We start from the raw sequence: 20,094 nt of genomic DNA, 5'->3' as shown, positions 1-20,094 counted from the left end.
TCAGTAACATCCCAGGGTTGGTAGGGGCTTCCGTTCCTGACATCTCGGGAGCAGGGGCGGCCCCTGGTTCTCATACCCGGCTAGACTGATAGCGGAATTCTGCACCAGGATGTCCAGCTCCCCCACCCACTGCACCCAGAAACGTCCCTTGAAAAGCAGGGGGGCAGATGGGTGGAGACCTCCTGAGTCTCTGACTTCTGGCTCAAGGCAGCAGCACAGAGCCTGTAGCTCAGGCTGATAGAATGTGGCCGAGGCAGGCCAGCCTGCTGGTCAGCTGCCACGGGCTGGCGAGGTGTGGCTTGATAATGATGATGGGGATGGGGATGAGGATGATGCAGCTTCCGCTCAGGTGGCTGCCGTGGGGCGTGCGGGCCCATCGCAGCGGTGCTGGGACACCTCTCACCTCAGCGTGGTGGGAGAGACTGTGAGCACTGGGTCAGCCAGGCCCGGGCTTGAGTCCTGCCACTCCCTGGGGCCTTGACAAGTGCCTTCTGCCCTCTAAGCCCCTATTCCTGTCTGTGAGGAGCCACTGAGACAAAGCATGTCTGGTCGCTAACAGTGCTTGTTCCGTGCATGGCCAGTGCTCAGTAAATAGTTGCTTTTCTCCCATTAATAGTCTGAGGATTCTGAACAGTGAGTCCCAACTCTTAGGCTCTAAATGCAGCCTTCTGTGTACTAGAGAGAATATGTACGTGTTTCTGTGGGCAAGTAGCCCTACCACCTTGCCGAGCAAAGTGAGCGTATGTCCAGAGTATGGCGATTGCCTCTTGGCGGTCTCAAATCTTACATGTCTTTTTCTTTTTTTTTTTTTTTCTTACATGTCTTAAGTTTTGTCCTTTTGAGGCCACCTTTTAGAAAATTGGGATTGTGAAAGTAAATCCTTAGAATTTTTGTAACTCCAGGCTCCATTTTTCCAAACAGGTGTAGAAGCATTTTCTGCAGAAGAAGTGGGATGTAACCAAATCACTAAGGTGGTCATTGGAAGCCAAAATCATAATTTGTTTAGGAAACTCAGCCATGATCAGATAGTCCACGCTTATGACTTCCTAGTTTATTCAGCATTTTGGACCTTTCCACCTTGGAAATATGACAAATTTTACATTGGTGACTTGTTACCAAGTTTTTACACCAGCTTGATTTTACTTCCCTCATGTCCTAAGCTTAGAAATTCTGGCATTTTTTATTTTTACTGAAGCAACTAATGAAGCGTTCTTTTCCAGATCCATCTTACTTTCTCTGCAAGCCTTTGTGTAGAGGTGTAATAAGCCTTAGGGTACCCAGCCAGTGGCAGACAAAGGAATGTGTTTAACCGTCTCATAATTCCTTTCTTCACATGAAGAACTTGGAGCACGAAGAGACATTCTCTGTCCATTTCCTCTTGTTGGGTAAAGTGTTACTACGGGACAAAGTGCACAGCATGTGGAACCTCTTGGTGGGGAGAAGAGAGGAGGCAGTAATGTAAGATAATCTACTTGACATTCCTTGTTGGGCTCTTGTTTTTAAAGGAATATGGCAACCTGTGCATGGCTTGTCCTGGGAGGAGCTGACTTCAGTCATCGTGATGCCTAAGAATCAAGTAAGTAAGTCACAGTGGTGGATCTCTTTTCTGCCACTGAGTCGCTCCTGCGGAGCTGGCTTCAGGCTTTGGAAAGAATAGGGGTGCTTGCACTCTTCCTTCGAGCCCAAGTGAATGTGACCCCTATGAAGAAACAATGGCTGGTGAAAGCCCTCTGTCTTTGCCTACCACCTCCAAGGCCGCACAGCCCTCCCACGCTGTCAGAGAAGGGAGTGTGGCAGGGATTGAGACTGAGATGTGTTTGGGGACATGAAAGACCTGTGTGACTCAGTGGGCTTTGAGTGGAATCTCTGTCCCTCTTCCCCTAAGTAAGACCAGCAGCTCAGCTGTCCTGACTCCACTCCCAGCTCTGATGCTGTTTCCGTCTCCTGCTGGCCCAGGTCTGTGCCAAGACAGGAATCTGGCTGGGTAGCTTCTGCAGGGAGTGACTTCCAAGCATGGTAGACCATTTGTCCAAGAGTTGCAAATATGATCACAGCATCTTCCTCTGCTTGGGTTCCATTGTCAGGAGAGCAAACCTGTTCGTATCTTTCCGTAAATTCAGCAGGTGCATGGAGGCGTAGGGTCTGGAAGACTCCGTGTAAGTGAAAAATCAATGACTTGTTTGGCATCATCACTTTCATGAACTATGTAAGAGCCTTCCCACTGCTCTCCTGGCCCTACTCTGTCCCCTTGCTCTGTCCTCTTCAATGCTGCCAGAGACCTTCCTCAAAGACACGTCTGCCTGTCACTCTCCCACTGGCCTTCAAGGGCCCCTCCAGTGACTTTCCAGACCATTTGTCCAAGAGTTGAAAATTTCCTCTCCTTTCCTCCCAGCTCCACTGGGGAGCTCCAGTCCCACAACTCCCGGAACAGATCTCCACATCCAGGACACGTGTTCCCTCTGAGAAGCTTCCCTCACTCTCCCAGCAAAGTTGGGACCTCCTCCTCTCCACTCCCCTAGCGCTTTGTTCAGATCTCAGGTGTGTCACTGGCTGAGTCGAGTTTTGTCCACTCGTCCGTCTCCCCCACCAGCTGTAGAAGCCTGGAAGGCAAGGACCCGTCTTCCAACCTTCCTGTCTGAGCCGGGCAGCGCCAGGCTCCTCCCATGGCAGGGGAGCAACAATGTTTGTTGGCTCAAGGAGTTCAGGCCCTGAGGTTTCTTCAGGGCTTTATGGCTCACGAAGTCCTGTCTTCTGTCTCGTGGGGGCCTCGTACCTGGGGAGGGGTAGTCAAGTCATCCCCATTTGTTTTATAGACATGGAGGCTGAGGTCTGAGCTCTCAGACTATGGGCTGTTAAGGTCCAAGACCCACATCTCCTGTGAACCAGGCTAGTCTGGTTTCTATAACCAAATTTTAAAATTAGAACCCAAAAGGTTATTTAGAGCAAACCCCTCATTACCTGATAGGGAAACTGAGGCCTGGCCTGAGGATTATTTTCTCAAGGTTGCATGACCCACTGCTGTCCAGCGGAGATTTGGAAGGCAGGTCCTAGATTTCCAGTCTAACTTTCTTTCCACGCCCCTTCTCTCCTCCTCCGCCTCCCTTCTGTATACAGCCATCAGAGAACATTTGGGGACCATCTGTCTGCATTTACAGGAGGGTGAAGAACTTACAGAATGCCCTGAGTCACAGGGAAGGTAGACATGAATAAAACTGACCCTGCCTCAGGAGCTTCCCTGGAGGTGTGAGACCAGGGGTGGCTGGTGTCTGGGGGCTGCAGAGCCCAGTGGAGGGGGGGAAGGAGGGGAGGGTGAGGCTGGGGCAGGGTACAGGCCCTAGAGGAAGGGCAGCCGGCAGGCATGGCTGGGGATTCAGAGGCTGGCCTCGTGGGCACTGAGGATCCACGGTGGAGGGGGCTGGGGAGGATGAGGAGTCCGTGTTGAGATCCTGAGCAGCAGCGTGAGAAGGGGTTGGCAGGACCTAGGGGAAAGCTGCTTTAGTGGTTCTGGTTCTTAGTGTCTGGCCAAAGAGGTCCTGATCAGCCAGCCTGCTGTGGCCTGAGAATCCCTCCCGTTTCCTGGAGAAACACAGAAAGTGGAGTGTGTGCATAGAGGAGGGTTGAACGATAGACAGTTCCATCATTGTCTGAAATGTGTATGGGGAGGGAGGTGTGTGCATTTCTGGCCGGCTCACCTCTATTGTGCTCAAATGAATTTTGTTTTATTTCTGATTGACCACCCTTCCAGTTGGTCTTTTCCCCCATCTCAATCTTAGGGCTCTCCTGAAACACTCATTCCGTCCAGATGTGATACAGGCCCAGGTTGGTCCTGCTCTTTCCAGTTTCACCCTGCCCCTTCTTGCAACTTCCTGGACACACAGACTGGGAGCCTGGTACCGACTGCAGGCTCCGTCTCCACTGGCAGGTTGAAACATACACTTTGCCCAAATTACAGAGAATGTGATGTTTGCCAAATAGGTACCTTGACCTTGAGTTGTTTTCCAAAACACGACCAGGCTATAAACTTCTGCAGGGAAAGTGTGCAGTAGCACATCATTATTGTTTACACCTTTGGCTTACATTACACTCTACATTTCATCAAGATCAGTTCATTAGTCTTCACTAATTCACCTCAGTCTGGGCTAGGTGTCTATTCTTTATGCAACCAGGATGCTTTCTACTCTGAAAACACTTGTTTACCTGTTTCTCTCTTTTGGTGTGTATGTCTGTCACCTGCAACATATGTGGTCTGTAACTGTTTGCTGGATGATTGAATTAACTTATCCAATTAGGAAGTTTATACATCCCACACTGAAGTAAACCTTACATGTTCTAGTATGAAGGCAGGAAAAGACAGAAGAAAGTGGAGATGGTGGAAGAAAAGTGTTACAATTTAAAATTAATGAGAGAAACACTACTAAGGGAAAAACATTTGTTTACATAAAAATTGAAAAACAAAGGGAAAAACGGGACAACCAATTAGAAAAAAAAAATACAGCAAATATGACAGATAAATGGCTAATGTCATTACTATAAAATAGCTCATGGAACTTAAGAAAAGTCATCTCATAGAAAATTGGTAAAATAAATGAATTAAAACTTCTTCATGGAAAAAAATAAAATAAAATAAAAAAGATCAGTTCATCTTCATAATAAGTAAATGTTCATTTACTCCCATTTCACAGATGAAGAATTTGACTTAGGCTGTGACCTGCCCAGGGTTAATGTAGCTGTCTATGGGCTGAGCTGGGCCACAGCCCAGGCCTCCTGTTTATAAATTCCCTCATCCTTATACCCTACTAAGCTTCACCCATATGCAAATTTCTGAGGGGCCAAGGACATAAGAGGAACTCAATAAATATTTGTTGAATGAGTGAACTTTGGCTATTTTTTTCCTTTTTTTGGGGGGCGGGGTGTGGGGTCACTCTTACCCATAAATGGATCCTCTTTGGCAGCAAACGGAACACTGCCCTGTGAAGTATTTGAATTTCTTTCCACGATAAGGAACTAGTGAGGTCTCTTTTCACCCAACCTCACCTCCGGGAACTGGGTCACGCACACTGAATAATTAATTCCTTGAGTCTTTAACTCCTCCTGATGCTGAGATGATCTGACCAACACTGGTCTTGAAAGGTCCCTGGGCGGAGACAGAGCCTGTTGTTTGTCATCATACACCTTCAGATGACCCATCTAATTGCTCACGGGGAATACTCTTGGCCTCATCAGGTCAGACTTCCAGCAGCTTGATTCGATTCCCTCCCGCCACTCATCCCCATCAATCTCCCCTAGACCAAAGGAGAGAGATCTTTGTGGGTTATCTTAGGTATTTAGGGTTCTGTAGGGACAGGAAGGCCCACGTCTCCTTTTCTCACTCCCCCTCTGAACTCCTTAAGATTTTGTGGCAAGGGCTGGAGAAAGAGCAGAGGACCATGTCAGGTTGGGAAGGAGTGCATGGGGCTAGGGAGGCAGTTATCAAAATATCTGCTGGGCCTGCTTTTTGCCTGAGTGACACTTGGGTCATGTTGCTCAGAGTCTGCAGGGGATCCAGCTGGCCTCGTTAGAGCAACCTAATTAGATCTCGAGTTCAGCAGAGTAGAGTGGAAAAAAGAGTGGGCTGAGGTCAAAAGACCCACGATCTGGTGTTGGTTGTTCACAGCTCATCGGCATGGCCATGGGCCAGTTGCAGAACTTCACCTGCCCTCAGATTTCTTATTAAGGAAGTGAGGGAGGCACAGAGGGATGTGGCATCTTAAAGGAGCCTCCTGGACTCCCAGTGCCCACTCTGCCTGTCCTCGTGATCAGCACCGTCTTCTCCTCCAGGTCGCCACCTCCTCTGCTTGCTTCTGTAGGCATTTTCTCCTGGACTTTGTAGTGTTGCCTCTCCCCTGCCCCACCCCGAGAGATGCCAGAGTGCAGATAAAAACTGCCTGTTGCTGCCCTAGTCTCCTGCCAAGCAGCCTGGAAAAAAATGTCTAATGATTTGAAAGTGCATTGGGGACCTAGGAGGTACAGGTTGGTCTAGGAGGGGAGTGGGATTAACCCGTGAGTGGAAAGAAACCAGCCCAGGTTATTAGGGGTTGTTGGGATATCCAAGATCTTCATGTCCCGAGGTGCCTGGACTCTGTCCAGTTGTTTGACCAAAGGATACTAGATACGTTCTTAAACACATGGCCCCAAGTTTATCATCTTCTTCCCTGGCCAGGCTCTGTGGTCAGGGGTGACCAGACACTCTGGAGCAATAATGGTTGTGGTGTTGGTGGAAAGCTGCTAAGGGGGAGCTAAGAGATGTCTCAGACAAACAACTAACACACAAAGGGCAAGGGTTGAGGAGGGTGGATCTGTCTCTAAGACTGATGATCTTTGGGCGTGAAAGCTGGAAAGAACCTACAGGTCATCTGATCTATCTCTCCAATTTTATGGGTAAAGAAACCAAAGCCCAGAGATGTGACTTAACCAGACCCATAAAGCAAGCTAGAGGTGGAACCGAGATGCAAGCCAGGTCTCCTGATTCCCAGCCTCGGAATCACAAACCTGATACAAAGTGGCTATTTCCCCAGTGCCATGTTGCCTCCTCTCGTGGGTTCAGCCACTGCCCTTTCCACTCCTCTCCTTGACCCTGGGCTTGATTGTCCAAGGTGTTATCAGGGCCCACAATAACCTCCTTGTTTATCGAGGCCTAATAAAACCTGGGTGTGACATCACCTCGAGGTTGAGGCTTCTCTCACATGTGGGCTGTTTGACTTGTACTCAGGGATTTAACACTGTTGGGTCAGCAGTATTCTGTTTTATGGTGTGGCTTGGGGTGAAAGATTAATGCAAGACAGGAAATGAAGGATATGACGGCCCAGCCTCAGCAATAGTGGACTCTCGTGGGTTTATCATTCAGGTAGAAATCAGCTTTGTTGCTAATCATGCCTCTTTCTGAGACTCTGGAGCTGAGGGCATGAATCAAGTGCAGCCTGCTCCATCCCTTGCTCTGAGAGGGGGCGCTTTGGGTTAGAGGCTGTCCGCCCCATCGCTGTGTTGCTGGCACGTAAACCAGAACAGAAGCCATTCACTTCTTTCTAGAGGGCTCCATTTGGCTCAGCACTTCCTGCTGAGCTCAAGGAAATGTATCGTGAGCTCTTTCCATTGAGCAGGCGCTGGGTTTACATATTTTACCTTGTTTTTCCTCACTGCGGCCCTCTGAGAGGTGAGCATGGCTCTTTGTTGTATCGAGGAGAAAACAGGCAGATACAGGTTAAATAACTAGCCCACGTCCCACAGGGGCCAGGGCTCAGACGCAGGGGGTCTGGTCTTAAAGCCTTTCCTCGCTCCGCATATCACACGGCCTCTCTTTGCATGGAGAAGGGAGAGCTGGGCCAAGTGGGCCGGGCATTGATTGAGGCATCCAGCATTTATGATGGGACTTCTGAGTGCCAGGCTTTGGGCTTGGTTTTGGGGATGCAAAGGTGAGTAAGACCTGGTTCCTTTATTCCCAGGAGTTCATGGCCTGACCTGGTGGCAGGACAGATGTGTATAGAGTCACAGCCACTGCTCTAAGCAGTGTCATAATGAGTCACACACCAAGTGCTCTGAAAGCACTGAGAAGAGAGCAACGCACAGGGAAACTGGCACCAAGCATGTGCTCTGGGACTTGGCTATTGAGGGGTAAGTAGGGGATTGCCAGGCAGAGAAGGAGGCAGAGAGTTTTCCAAGTGAAAGATGTGGCGGTATGAAGGCTTGATTCGGTACTTGGAAGTGAGGAGGAGTCATGGGCATATTTTCTCAGCTGACGTAGAAGGAGTGGAACTTTCAGTTGGGAGATAAGCTGGGGGAGGAGGGGTTTGGGACCAGACCGTTAAGGGCTTTGTAAAACACTTGCTAATTATGTGAGAGTCGTTGAAAGAAACATCAGACCAGCAGAGATTCTCCAGATATGAATTCTCCAGGCGTCTGAAGTACCTTTCCCTGTAGAAATGTTTGTGGGACTTGCGTTCAGACAGTTTGTGTCCATTTTCTACATTTTGTGTCTCACGAACCAGTGGAGGTGTTTATTGATGGCGCTAGGGCATCGGGGTGGGGTGGGCCACACTGACAGTTCATATTTAAAATGTCTCAGATTCCTCTTGCCAAATAAGCTGATAGCAGACACCCTTGTGAGTTCATGTGCAGCCTGTCTCTCCAGGGATTGTTTTGCATTCCAGACAAAGCCACACAATAATTCTGTAGCGGCTGGGGGTGGGGAGTGAGAAGGCTACTTAAAGATCAACGAGAATATATTGCTGTTTTTAAGGACAATATTTACAAGGCAGAAGTATCTAGGAAGTGGGTCATTTGCCCTGAGGGTGAGCCAGAATCTTTTAAAAATCCCAGCCCTTTAGAGTGGGAAGGGTCTTGGGGAAGAGAGAGAGCCCTTCCGGAACTCGTGCCTCTCTCCTCTCTAATGAGCTCCTTGCTGAGGTCTGCCCCAGGAAACCTATTCTGGAAGCAGAACTTTGAGCCTGACGTACCCTTCATGGAGGGGAGGGGAGCAAAAACCCGGAGAGCGATCTGGAGTCCAGGTCTTCCTGCTCTCGTATCACAGTCCATCTTTTGCGGCCCCCTGGGTTTCGTTTCTTTACACGGAAAGAGAAAATCCTTTCTGGGATGGTGGCTGCTTTAGTGGATGCGTTTTTCAGAACATAAGCCCAAACACCTAGAGAAGAGTCCAGCGCCTTCATTCAGCCAACCCAAATGTCTTACATCGGGATGGCAGGAGACTGTCTCCCGAACCTTGACAGAAAATTCCCCGGCTCGGTCACATCTTCTGTGGTCCTCCCTGGGGCTGCTCTCTGTCGGGGTGTGGGTCAGGGAGGGGCGTTTTGACCCATCGGGTGAGGAATGGCCAAGGCAGTCGCTGGTCCTGGAGTGCTTGTCTCAGCATCTCTGAGCTCACAGGAACGTGGGCTTTGAGTGTCACCTGGAGAGCCGGGTGTCCCTCCCCTCAGAGCTCTGCGGCCCCCCTCACACAGGCTCACATCACCCTCCAGGTCAGCCTCACGGCCGTTACCAACAACAAAGCACAACCTGTCAAGCTAATCATCTCCTCAGAAGTGGGGTCAGCAGCTGAGTGTATTTTAGGGACTGGTTCTGCCCTAATCAGAGAGGCCTTTCTGTATTTACTGTCTGAAACCTTGCATGGTTTTAAAGAGCTTTTGTGAAAATAGTTCATAGGAGACTTCAGTTCCTCTGCATAGTAAGGATGTGGCCCAAACAGTCTTTCTCTCTCCCTTCTGCTCAGGCACCTGAACCGGCCCACTGGTAACGGCACATTTGATGTGGGCACAGAGCCCCTTGGGCGGGTCCAGTGAAGGGAAGACAGCATTGCTCAGGGCTGTCTCGCCCTGTCAGTCTCTGGCCTGCTCACCCCCCAGAGGCTGCATCTGAGAGCCATTAAGCTGTGTTCACTTAGCACATTGCCCGGCACAAGGTAATTGGTATCTGTGGGATGAATATAGGAACAAATACATTACCAACAAGTAAACCCTTCCGTTTTCCAGCAGAGGCAAAAAGGACTGCATATCTCTCAGGCTGAGTTGCCCGAGTGCTGTCCACGATCCAGCACGCACTCCAGGAAAGATCCCTCTGGTCCTGGGCACAAAGGGAATTACAGAATCTCCTATCTCCTGGTTTGGGCCTGGAGGGAGGGCCAGAAGAACTTTCATCCACATCCAGAAATTCCCCCACTCAAGACTATGAGTCCTATTTTCAAGGCTTAAAACAAGCCTAACATACAAACAAAGAACAGTAACAGCAACAAAGCATGGGAATGTGGGCCCCAGCGAAAGCAAGGTAGAGTCCATCCTGCTGGCTACCCCAGCTTGCCCAGCCCGTCCCCGCTTGGCTGAGCAATCCCGTGCTTGGACATGTCTCCCAAGAGCCTCCCCATGCGCATCCTTGTTTTGTCAGACTGCTTTTCTGCAGCACAGGGCTTTTCACATTTAAATCACAGATCCCAGCTTCCCAAGTGTGTTGACATGTCAGTAGGTTTCGAACAGCCCATTAGGCTTTTCTGACTCAGGCAGGGCTCACCTGCCTGTGCATGTGCACACACCTGCTCGTAAAGGTTGAATGCAGTTGACAGGCCGTTGTGTGGAGACTGGGGTAATGGGTGTGGCCAGCTGAACTGCCGGCTGGGTGGACACCTCACTGGAAGAAACAGGCAAACATCTCCCCTTCCCCTGCCCCGGGCACACCTGCACAGAGGCCAGCTGACCTCCGAGATCCAGGGAGGTATTATTTACGTTGCTAATAACATTAATGATAATATAAACAACAAAGCATGTATAATTGCATATCAGGAAGTTAATCCTGAAATTAAAGGTCTATAATTCAAATGAAAAATGTCGGAAGTCTTTTAAGTGAACTCTAAAGGTGGTACAGTGAGAGCTGTTCCATTCCTCCTGAAATAAATTTTTACTGGTAAATGTTCATTCATTCAACAAACATGTACTTATTACCTACTAGGAGCAGACACCACACTGGCACCAAAATTACAAAGATAAAAATCAGTAGATAATTCGTTAATGGGTGAATTAGTCCAAAGGGACATAATACAAGAAGTTGAATTATTTGATTAAATATTGATTGAATGCCAACTGCATACTTAGAACTGAGCTGAATATTCTGGGAAGTAGAAAAGAAACAAAAGACACTGGCCTTTTCCTTAAGAAGTTTATACATTATATTGTCCAGACAAGCATAATGCACAAAACTGTGTTGGGTTCAAGGCTAAATGAAGTGCCAAATGGCCGGTTCTGTGTCTCATATGACCCCATGTGTGTTATAACTGTCTGTCTCTAGGAATTACTAGATGCTAATTTCTCAGAAGCTGGGGAGACAGAGCTTGTTCCCCTGGTATCCAGAGTGCCTAGCAGTTTCCCCCTTGGACCTCAGGCTGCAGAGATTCTGTGTGGGAGTAGGCCCAGGAAGCTGTATTTTTGGATACTTCCTAGTGAATCATGTGGTGTAGAACCAGGTTTGGTGACCTCTGGCACAGACTCTGAGAGTAAGAAGAATGCATGTGAAAGAAGGGTCAGTACGGGATGGGGAAGCTTTTGTGCCTGAAAACTCCAGCTCATCCCTTAAGATCCAGCTCTGGCGCCGCTTCTTCTGTGAGCCTCTCTCCAGGCTGTGGGTCACTCCGTCTCCCATCTCTGTGTCCACACGTCTTGGTACCCACCTCTATTGTAGCTCTTACCTGTAATTATTTAAAATTGATTCCCTGAATAGACTGTGATGCCAGCACATAGTAGGTCTTCAATTAGTACTCCAGGGCCTGACTTTGCTTCAGAGCTTGGGTAAGATTTGAGCAGGGATGGGAGGAGGAAAGCAGAGACCAGATGTGGAGCATTAAATGGGCCAGTCTGTCTGATGCAGCCACAGGGGAGCCCTAAGACCTTTGGGAATTGAGCCTAACAAGGAAATGGGGGCTGCATGGAGGGGGCTGACGAGCCCATCATGGGAGTTGGGACTTACACAGTGGTGCTTAGGGAGCCCTGAGGGCTTTATGAACGGGGTGGGGTGGTGCAGACAAGACGGGGAGGGGAAGACGTGAACTGGAGACTAGTTAGGAGGTTCCCGTGGTAATTCTGGTGGTGGTCAGAGAGAAAGGGCGGTCACAGTTCACGCCACCACACAGCCTAAATTTTGTGGCTGCTCTTGATTGGATTTTACCAACAAGCAGTGGTTATTGAACATCTGCCATTGCCAGAGGCACAGGTGCCAGGCCCTGGATATGCAACATCTGGCATCAGAGAGCTCACGGTCCAGTGAGGCAGGCAGACCCAAAAGTAGTTCATGCGATAGTCTGTATGCAACCATCACTGGAACCTCCACGGAGTACAGTGTGGGAGAAGGGGGTGTGGGGAGACCAAGGTAAGACTTCAAAGAACAGTTGCAGCCAAGGATACTGCCTAGCCTGGCGTCACTGAGTTTCATCCTCATGTAACCCAGTGGGATCAGGACTGTTATTATCTCCATTTTATGGATGAGGAAACTGAGGTTCAAAGAAGTTAGGTGACTCATCTAGGCTCACACACCTAGTAAGTGGTGGGTCAGGTTTGTAACAAGTCTGCCTGACTCCAGAGCCCACACTGGGACCCCTGACACTCTGCTGCCTTTAATGTTTCAGTCCTAAAGCCGACTGGGTTTTTACCAAGTAAACGGAGTCTGGATGGGCCTTCTTGATGGAGGGACCAGCATAAGCAAAGGCACAGGGAGGGAGGCCTGGAAGAGTCCAGTTTGTTAGGGAGCTACAGATGCAGATGGCTCAGTAGGTCTAGACTTGGGGTCAGGGAAATGGTGAGGTGGCAGGCTGGAGAGCAGGCAAGGGGCGAATCAGGAAGGTGGTTTTTGTCTTGCTCTGCTGAGATGTTTGGCTCTCACCCTGAAGATGCTCAGGGAGCTGCTGAAGGATTTGAAACAGGAACAGAACCTGACCAAGTGTGCATGTCTGGTGGAGAGATCTCTCTGGCAGCAGCTCGAGAGAGAGGCTGGTGGACCGGAGGGGGCAAGCAGGAAGGGCATTTATGCGGAGGTTTTGAGAGTTAAGTGAGAGGGGAGGCCGGACGGGAGGCAGTGACTGGGGCTGTTGCGGAGGCAGTGCTCGGTGACTGGCTGGCTCCTCGAGGTGAGGGAAAGGGGGCAGAGAAGGTGACCCCAGGGGTTTGGCGTGAGAGTCTGGGTACAGATGGTGCTGTTCACTGAGGCTGGGGATGCCAGGGAGGTGAAGGCGGAAGGTAAACTGACCACCTGTGAGGTCTCTGCAAGACGGTCAGGGGAAGAGTGTAACTGGCAGTTGAATACAGGTCTGGAAAGCAGCTGGGGGTTCAGACAGAGGGATAGCTTGATGGGTCATTGGGATGTAGATATTGGTTGATCTGTGGGCGTGTTGAGGTCCTTGAAAACAGGAGGAGTGTGAAGATCAGAATCTCAGGAAATTTCAGGGGCATTCAGACAGAGATGTGTCTGCACAGACTGAAGATGGGAGAGACCATGGGCAAGATAAGGTCCAATAAGTGGCAGTTAGATGTAGCCACAGAGTTGGTGGTGGCCTTGGGCATGATGCCTAGGTGGGCTATGTGTGGGAGGGGGAATGAGATTGTGGTAGATTAGAGGGTGAGTGGCAGTGAGGAAGTGGACATTGCCAGGCTAGACTTTTCTACTGGGAACCTAGACTGTGAAGGGAAGGAGGGAGGGTGCCATTTTTTAAGAGCAAATACAGATCTAACTGTGGTTGAATTTGTGCACATTTTTGAGACTGATTTCACATCGTTAAATTCACACATCCAAAAAAGAACAAAAAACACTGTTGTTAGGCAATAAGTTCTTTTTTTTTGGTTTGAAAAAATGTAGTTACTTGGCACAATTCTTCAAAATGGGGGAGCCTTTGGAGGACAGACTCCATGAGACACGGCTGGGCTGTGAGCTTCTGGGGCGGGGACTGCTCTGCGGTTGTCCTGGGCTCCTGGGTATGGTGCGTGTAGAGCGAGCAGGCGTTGTTGAGAAATCCTTTTCAAGTTCACTCTTCCACGATGCCTCCTGCCCAGCATCCTTCTCTATCCTCCAGACTCATTACTAGGGTTGCAGTCCCTGAGGCCTGCGCTCAGCCATCCAGACACAAAGGCTCACCTGGGGGGTGACTTTAAGGGTGTGCTGGGCAAAGCCTCAGTGGAAAATATGCTTTAACTGTCCCATCTCAGCTTAAGGTAGATAAGGGGAGATGATCACCCTTACCATCTATGTGAAAATGCCCCGATTTCTGCTGTGGTTTGGCTTGGGCTACCTCGGGTGGTGGGTGTTATCCCCAGGGCAGTGGGCTGGAACGATGCTGGAAAAGCACATCCTGAGCCCACCCCATGAGAGGCACCTTCATCTAATTTTCGCAGGGACTCTGTGTTGTTTGTGACTTGCTCAAGGGAATGCTGGGGGACTCGGAAGTCCACATTCTTTCCACCACACCACATAGGCTTCCAGGGACTCGGGACCTGAGGGCTCAGGGGGTTATTGAAACCAAGGAAACGACTAGCCTATCTGTCCCATTCTCTTGTCTTATTATAGGGAAGGGATGTGGATTTTCACCATAGGGTATATATGTGTGAGGGGAGGTTCCTTAGTGAGGGGTGGTCAGGCATATTTCTGGGGGTTAACCCCCAATGACAAATCTGGCATTCCTACCATGCTATGGTTTACCTACTGGATTAATTGATATTTCCTGCCTAACAGATAAACCCTTGATTCTCAGTGTCTTCACATACTTCAGGTTTATTTCTCACATATGTGAAGTCCAAATGTTCCTGGTCATAGACGGCTTTCCTCCAAGTGGGCATCAGGGAGCCCAGCTCCTTCCTTCTCATGGCTTTGCCATCTTGCACATGTGATTTCCACGGCTGCTATGCTCTGGCAGAAGTGGAAAGAGCCTGGAGGATTGCCACGGGAGGTTCTCATGGGTTGCTCCTAGAAGTTACGTGCGTCACTTCTGCTCACGTTCCATTCCCTGGAACTGGTCACGTGGGGTCACACAGCTGCAAGGAAGGGCCCAGGAGGAAGGAGCAATGTGTCTGGTGATCAGCTGGCCTGCCTCTGCCATACCCACCCCGGCTGGAAAGTCACCCACCCCTCAACTGACTTTTTATCGGTATATTCACCACAGTTATCCACTATTGCATCGAGATCTCATTATGCCAGATCCTGGCATTTTGGAGTTTGATGAAAGAAGGGGAGTATCATGAACCAAAGGGTCTAGACCAGAGACCATGTCCCTGATGTGGTGTACGAGGCAGCACTTGGATCCCTCCATCCACTTTGTGTGGGAGCTGTACGGGATGGTGGTTACAGATGTGGGCTTTGAACTCTGGCTCTGGGATGTCAAGTCACAAGTTCATTACTTCTGGCCATGTGTCCTTGCCAAGTTGCTAACTTTTCTAATTCTTTGAAAAGTGGAGATACTATAATCATTAGATAACAGTATCTAATGATGCCTTGGTTTGTTACAATGATTAACTTCTTTAATACATAGAAAGCTTTTTACCTTGCTGCTCAAGACTTCATAGATGCTCGTTAAATGTCAAGGATTATTATGTTCCCAAGGTCTGAGCATTCATTCATTCATTCAGCACATACTGTTTAGAGAGGGCCTTGTGCTAGGAACTGGGAGTAAGGAAGTGAAAAATTAATTTCAGCACAGGACTTACTGTAACTGAGGTAAGTACAGATACTGTGGGAGAGATCCAACCCGTTTTGGAAAGGGGTTGGCGATAGGGAGGTGGAGAGTGTCTAGAGAAGAAGAGCTTTGAAGGAAGACTAGGAGTTAGTGGGGTAAGGATTTGTTCACATCCATGTGCTGTGCTTAAGAACAGTAAGTATGGTATACGATATGTCAGACTTACTGATTTTTCAAACGGGCAAGCTTCTTTGCCTCGCAGCAGGATTCTCCTAACATGAACAGGATTCATACCCAGTGTCCCTGAAATTGACGTTAGTCAATGAAAAATATGCAAAGTTCTGATTTTGAGAGACAGAAGTCTTATCTAATTACACGGCCGTTGTTTCTCCTCGTTCGAGTCTGATGGCATGTCCAACAGTCTGGGCTGATCTGGACCTGCCCTTGGGGAGTTTTTAGGGAATCTGTACACTGCAGGGAAGAATGCTCCCTGCTTTCAAGGAACTGCAGTCTGCTGGCTGCACTGTCTAGGGACTGTCAGAACACAGGAGTGTTCTCCCCAGGCAAGGGATGGTAGGCGCTGAAAGCTGAGACCAGGGAGCACCTACCCAACCTTCCCTGTGACGTTGAAGCAGATTTTACAGGTGCTGAGTGAGGGAGGGGCAGCATTGGTGGTGGTGGCCTGGGGAAGGCAGAATAAGAGATAAAAATTGGAATTTGGCAGGGCTGAGCTTCCAAAGGCTTCCTGGAGTCAAATGAGATTTGGAAGGAAGACTGAGAGAAGCCCAGAAGACTTACAAAAAAAACAAAAACAAAAACAAAAACCAAGGAATTATGCCATTGAGCCAAATAAAAAAACAGCAGGATTCTTTCACTATTTATTTTATTACATTTTAACTCTAAAGTATTTTAGATAATTTGCTTCACTGTTAATTAGGCCACAAATTCTGTACTCTGGCCTTGGACAGCTCCTACTGTAAGGTGGCGATGGTTTGTTTTTTTAATGCATTTTATTTTGTTTTTTTTTATTGTGGGAAAATATGCATGACAAAATTTACTATTATGGCCGTTTTTAAATGTTCGAATTCAGTGGCATTAAGTATATTCATATGGTTGTGCAACCATCACCACCATCTATCTCCAGAACTTTTTCATCATCCCAAATTGAAAATCTGTACCCATTAAACAATAACTCCCATTTCCCTCTTCCCCCAGCCCCTGGTAACCACCCTTCTACTTTCTGTCTCTATGAATTTGCTTATTCTAGGTATTTCCCCCATTAGTTTTGAGATAGGGTGGCCTCCTGGAAATTGGAATTTGGAGTTCACAGTACTCCCAGGCAGCCAGTGGGTCATGAAGGTGATTTAGGGCATATGCAGAATGGGCTGCTGAGTTTTTAGTGGTGAGATGGGCTTGGTGTGTGTCCTGAGATGTATGTTATTTTGTCAGGTCCTGGCCTATAACCAGGTAGGCAGGTGTCTTTCTTGTGCGGTTGACTGGCAAGGGGTCTGTGGGCATAGCTGAGATCGTGTCAGAGGTATTATCTTCCCCCTTCCCCAGCATGGCTCTTGGGAAAGGGGCCTGCCTCACTGGACTTGAAGGTCTGTGGTCTAGTGAGCAGAGGTGTGGCAGGAATGCAGCCTTGGGGACCTCGTCCCTCACCTGTTGGAATGTAAGCCCGTTCATTATATTAGCAGTGTCAGGGCTTCTTACAGGATGGCCCCTTCTTTTCTGGAGAAGAATGGCATTGCTAGTGTGGCTGGAGCCGTACAGGCCTGAGGAAGAGAAGATACATGAGACCAAGATAGTCTAGTCAGGGAGAGAAGACTCCGGGACTTGGAATGCATATAGAGGAGGGAGTTATAAAAGCTGTGTGTGCTTCCAGTAGAAAATCTGGAAATAAAGAAAAGTATAAAGCTAAACATAAATCATCTGAAATACCATCACACACACGACCACTGTTCACGTTTGGCTTGTTTCCTTTCTCCTTTAGATATTACTCTAAGGAGTTGGAATCATATCGAGTACTTGAATTTGTATCCTGCTCTTTTCACCCTGATTTAGGGCATAAGCATTTTCCTGAAGGATTAAATGTCCTTATAAATATTATTTTTAAAGGACTGCCTAATACCTTATTGTTTGGTTGCACCATAACTTATGAAGCCACACCCCGTTGTTGACGTTTGCAGGCTCTCGGAGCCGGAAAGAACTTCAGGGACTACAGAACTTAACCCATTTAATTGACACGGCGGCTTCAGAAAAAGCAGGTCGTATTATTTCCGTCTCCATGACTCATATCAATCAGTGACGAAGAGCATGGATTTTGAAGTGAGGTGGACCTGGGCTCATGTTACAGCATGTCCACTCGGTACCTTGGCATGTGGAGGGGGTTACTTGCCCCTCTGAATCTGCCTTCTCTTCAGTCAAATAAGGATGGTTGAATGATATCATGGCTGTAAAGGACCTGGGACAGGGTCTGGCACCCATGAGCGAGCAGTATGGTGGTCGCTGTTCTGATGAGGCTCAGTCTCCTCATGCCCAGGCCCGAGTTCTGCCCACCTCAAAGGCTTTGCTTCTCCTAGAAGGTTCTTAAAGACAGGCTTAGCAGTACAAGCAGAGATGTGGGACACTGGCCAGAAATCATATGGAAAAAATTTAAAATTTGTACATGTGTGTTTGTGTACACACATGCATACAAGCATCCACATATACATGCACATATGCAATACATATACACACATATACATACATTTATACACATACTCATATATATGCATACATGGACGTGAACACACGCACACACACATAGCAGCCGCACATGGCAAATTTATACTTGCATAAGGAAAGTGAGATGAGCAAGTTCTGGAATTACCCCCTACCCCCAAAGTCCTTGCTTCTTACAAAGTAGAAACAGAGAGAGAGAGAGAGAGAGAGAGAATCACCCTACCCCGTAGACTTCTTGTGAGGTCTCCATAGGATAATGTGAAAGAGCCTGGCTGCCGTGGGCCCCTGGTGATGTTGGCCTCCTTCCTGGCACTGTGACTGCTCAGCATATGGCTCTCTGACTCATGGGTTCGGGGTGGGGGGGTCGATCTCAGGTCATCCTGGGATCTGTTACTGTGAGTGATTCCACAAGCAAATGGACTGAGGTGAGGAAGTGGGAATGTGTGAGGTCATTTCAAGCCAGAGCAGTGGAGTCAAGTCACTATTGAAAAAGAGTGAGGGGAGGGCTGGGGATGGAAGGGCAAGACCACATGGCCTTGGCCTCTCAGAGGAGGAGCAGCACAGAAGGCCAGGGCCTGCAGTGCCCCTGGAGTCTCTTTCCTGAGCTCCCCACCCTGGGCCAGTGTAGACAGAGGGCAGTGTCCAGGCCCTGCTGCAGGCTGGGCACTTGGGTGGGCTTTCACAGTACGTCTCTTGGCTGCGTTTTCATTAGCCGTTCCAGTCAGGGCTCCAGATGGCACGTGTAAGTAGACTGCATGTGTGAGTTCAGCCTGCATGGAAGGGGCTTTGACATCCTCTGGGTGATCTCAAGGGCTAAAACCAGGAGTGGGGAGGAGCTATTGGAGAGACAGCATTGATCTCCCTGGAGAGCAGCTAACAGGAATCATCTCACCGAGGCTCTCTTCCAGCCAGAGGAGGCAAGGGTGGGGCAGGCTGCCCCAGGAAGTGGTGCGTGCTCCACTCGGCGAGTTGACCGAGGGAAGGCTGGGACCCCTGGCTGGAAGGAGATTACAAGTGGCCCTTTCAGTCCCTTCCCAACCCTGGGAGTTGCCCCTTTAGGTTCAAGGTGGTGTCATGTGCCCTGGTAGGTGGAAAGCCAGGCCTCCCTGGGCCAGGTGAGAGGGTGATGTCTGCAGACATCACCTGTAAACCAGGTGTTCTGCCCATGCCAGGCTCTGCAGAGAGGCAGTGTGGGAGGCGTTTCCCACTGCCTTGGCCCTGGCTGCCTCCTGCCTCATCTCAGATGTCAGATCCAAGTAGCCATGACCCAGGGTCTTCCGAGTGCGAGGCACAGAGCCGGGGGCTTTTAGTCTTTCCAACCACCTGCGGGTGCACAGGGGTGAAGACCCCCATTTCACTGCCGTGGAAACTGAGCCCTGCCCCATGGCCCTTTGGGGAGGTTAACCTGGGAGATGGTAAGTTTGAATGGGGGGCTTGGCAGTGGAAGCAGAGGAGAGGGTTTGGTTTTTAGATTGCATTTACCTTGAAACATGTCTGTGAGCCTTCAGGGTAGGGTTGAGGGCTATGCTTACCTCATGCTGCTTTGAGGGAAGGTTCTGCCCAGTGTCCCTCCCAGCCCTCCTTAAGTTTTTATAGAACTCCGATTTATCCACTGCCTGGTCACACTCTTTGCTCCCATTTGGCAGGTGATGAGGCCCAGGAAAGGCAGAAGTGTGGGAGTCCCACATGTGAGTCCACTGGCAGCTCTTGGGCCAAGGAGGCTCATCTCTCATTTTGAGAGCTGCTCAGGGCCTCTGCATAAACCTTGAACTTGTCTCCCAGTTGTCATGGGCTAAGAGCCCATTACCAGTGCTGGGATCTGAGGCCCTGAGTTCTAATTTGTAACAGCCAGAGGCAGGGAAAGGGAATTGCTTTGTGACTCATAAAGTCACATAGGCAGAACCACAAATAAGGGACTCCAGTTGGCAAAGACCAAATTGCTTCAAGGCTATTCTTAGAAACTAAAGCATCACGTCTTGTTTCTTCCCGGAAAATGCAGAAACCTTTCATATTTCTGAGTAGTTGGTTTTATTTATATTTCATATCCAACTCCAAAAAGGCAACAGCTGGGTCGTGATTGACAAGGAAGGCTAACGAGAGCTATTACCCAGGATCCTCTGATTTAACTAATCCTTGACCTTCTTCTTTTAGGGAAAGAGAGGGGTATCCAGCAAAATACTACACTCCAA

At 49.0% G+C, this 20,094-nt stretch overlaps 1 protein-coding gene across 13 annotated transcripts in view; it reads left to right on the top strand.

Moving 5' to 3' along the window:
* Window positions 1–20,094, top strand: part of MICAL2 (microtubule associated monooxygenase, calponin and LIM domain containing 2) — a 222,047-nt gene that overhangs the window by 25,427 nt on the left and 176,526 nt on the right. For 11 of the 13 annotated variants that reach the window (XR_014231383.1, XM_082341338.1, XM_082341347.1 and 8 more), the window contains exon 2: window positions 1,506–1,576. The gene's annotated coding sequence lies outside the window, so the exon portion shown is untranslated. Of the gene's footprint in view, window positions 1–1,224; window positions 1,386–1,505; window positions 1,577–20,094 lie in introns of those variants that run through there. The other 2 variants (XM_082341341.1, XM_082341342.1) reach the window with 2 other exon arrangements.

The sequence above is a fragment of the Balaenoptera borealis genome, assembly GCF_965194805.1.
Source record: "Balaenoptera borealis genome assembly, chromosome: 11".
In the NCBI taxonomy this organism is placed as follows: Eukaryota; Metazoa; Chordata; class Mammalia; order Artiodactyla; family Balaenopteridae; genus Balaenoptera; species Balaenoptera borealis.
Note: the sequence above shows the minus strand (reverse complement) of the source record. Positions and strands in the feature narration are given on the sequence as shown.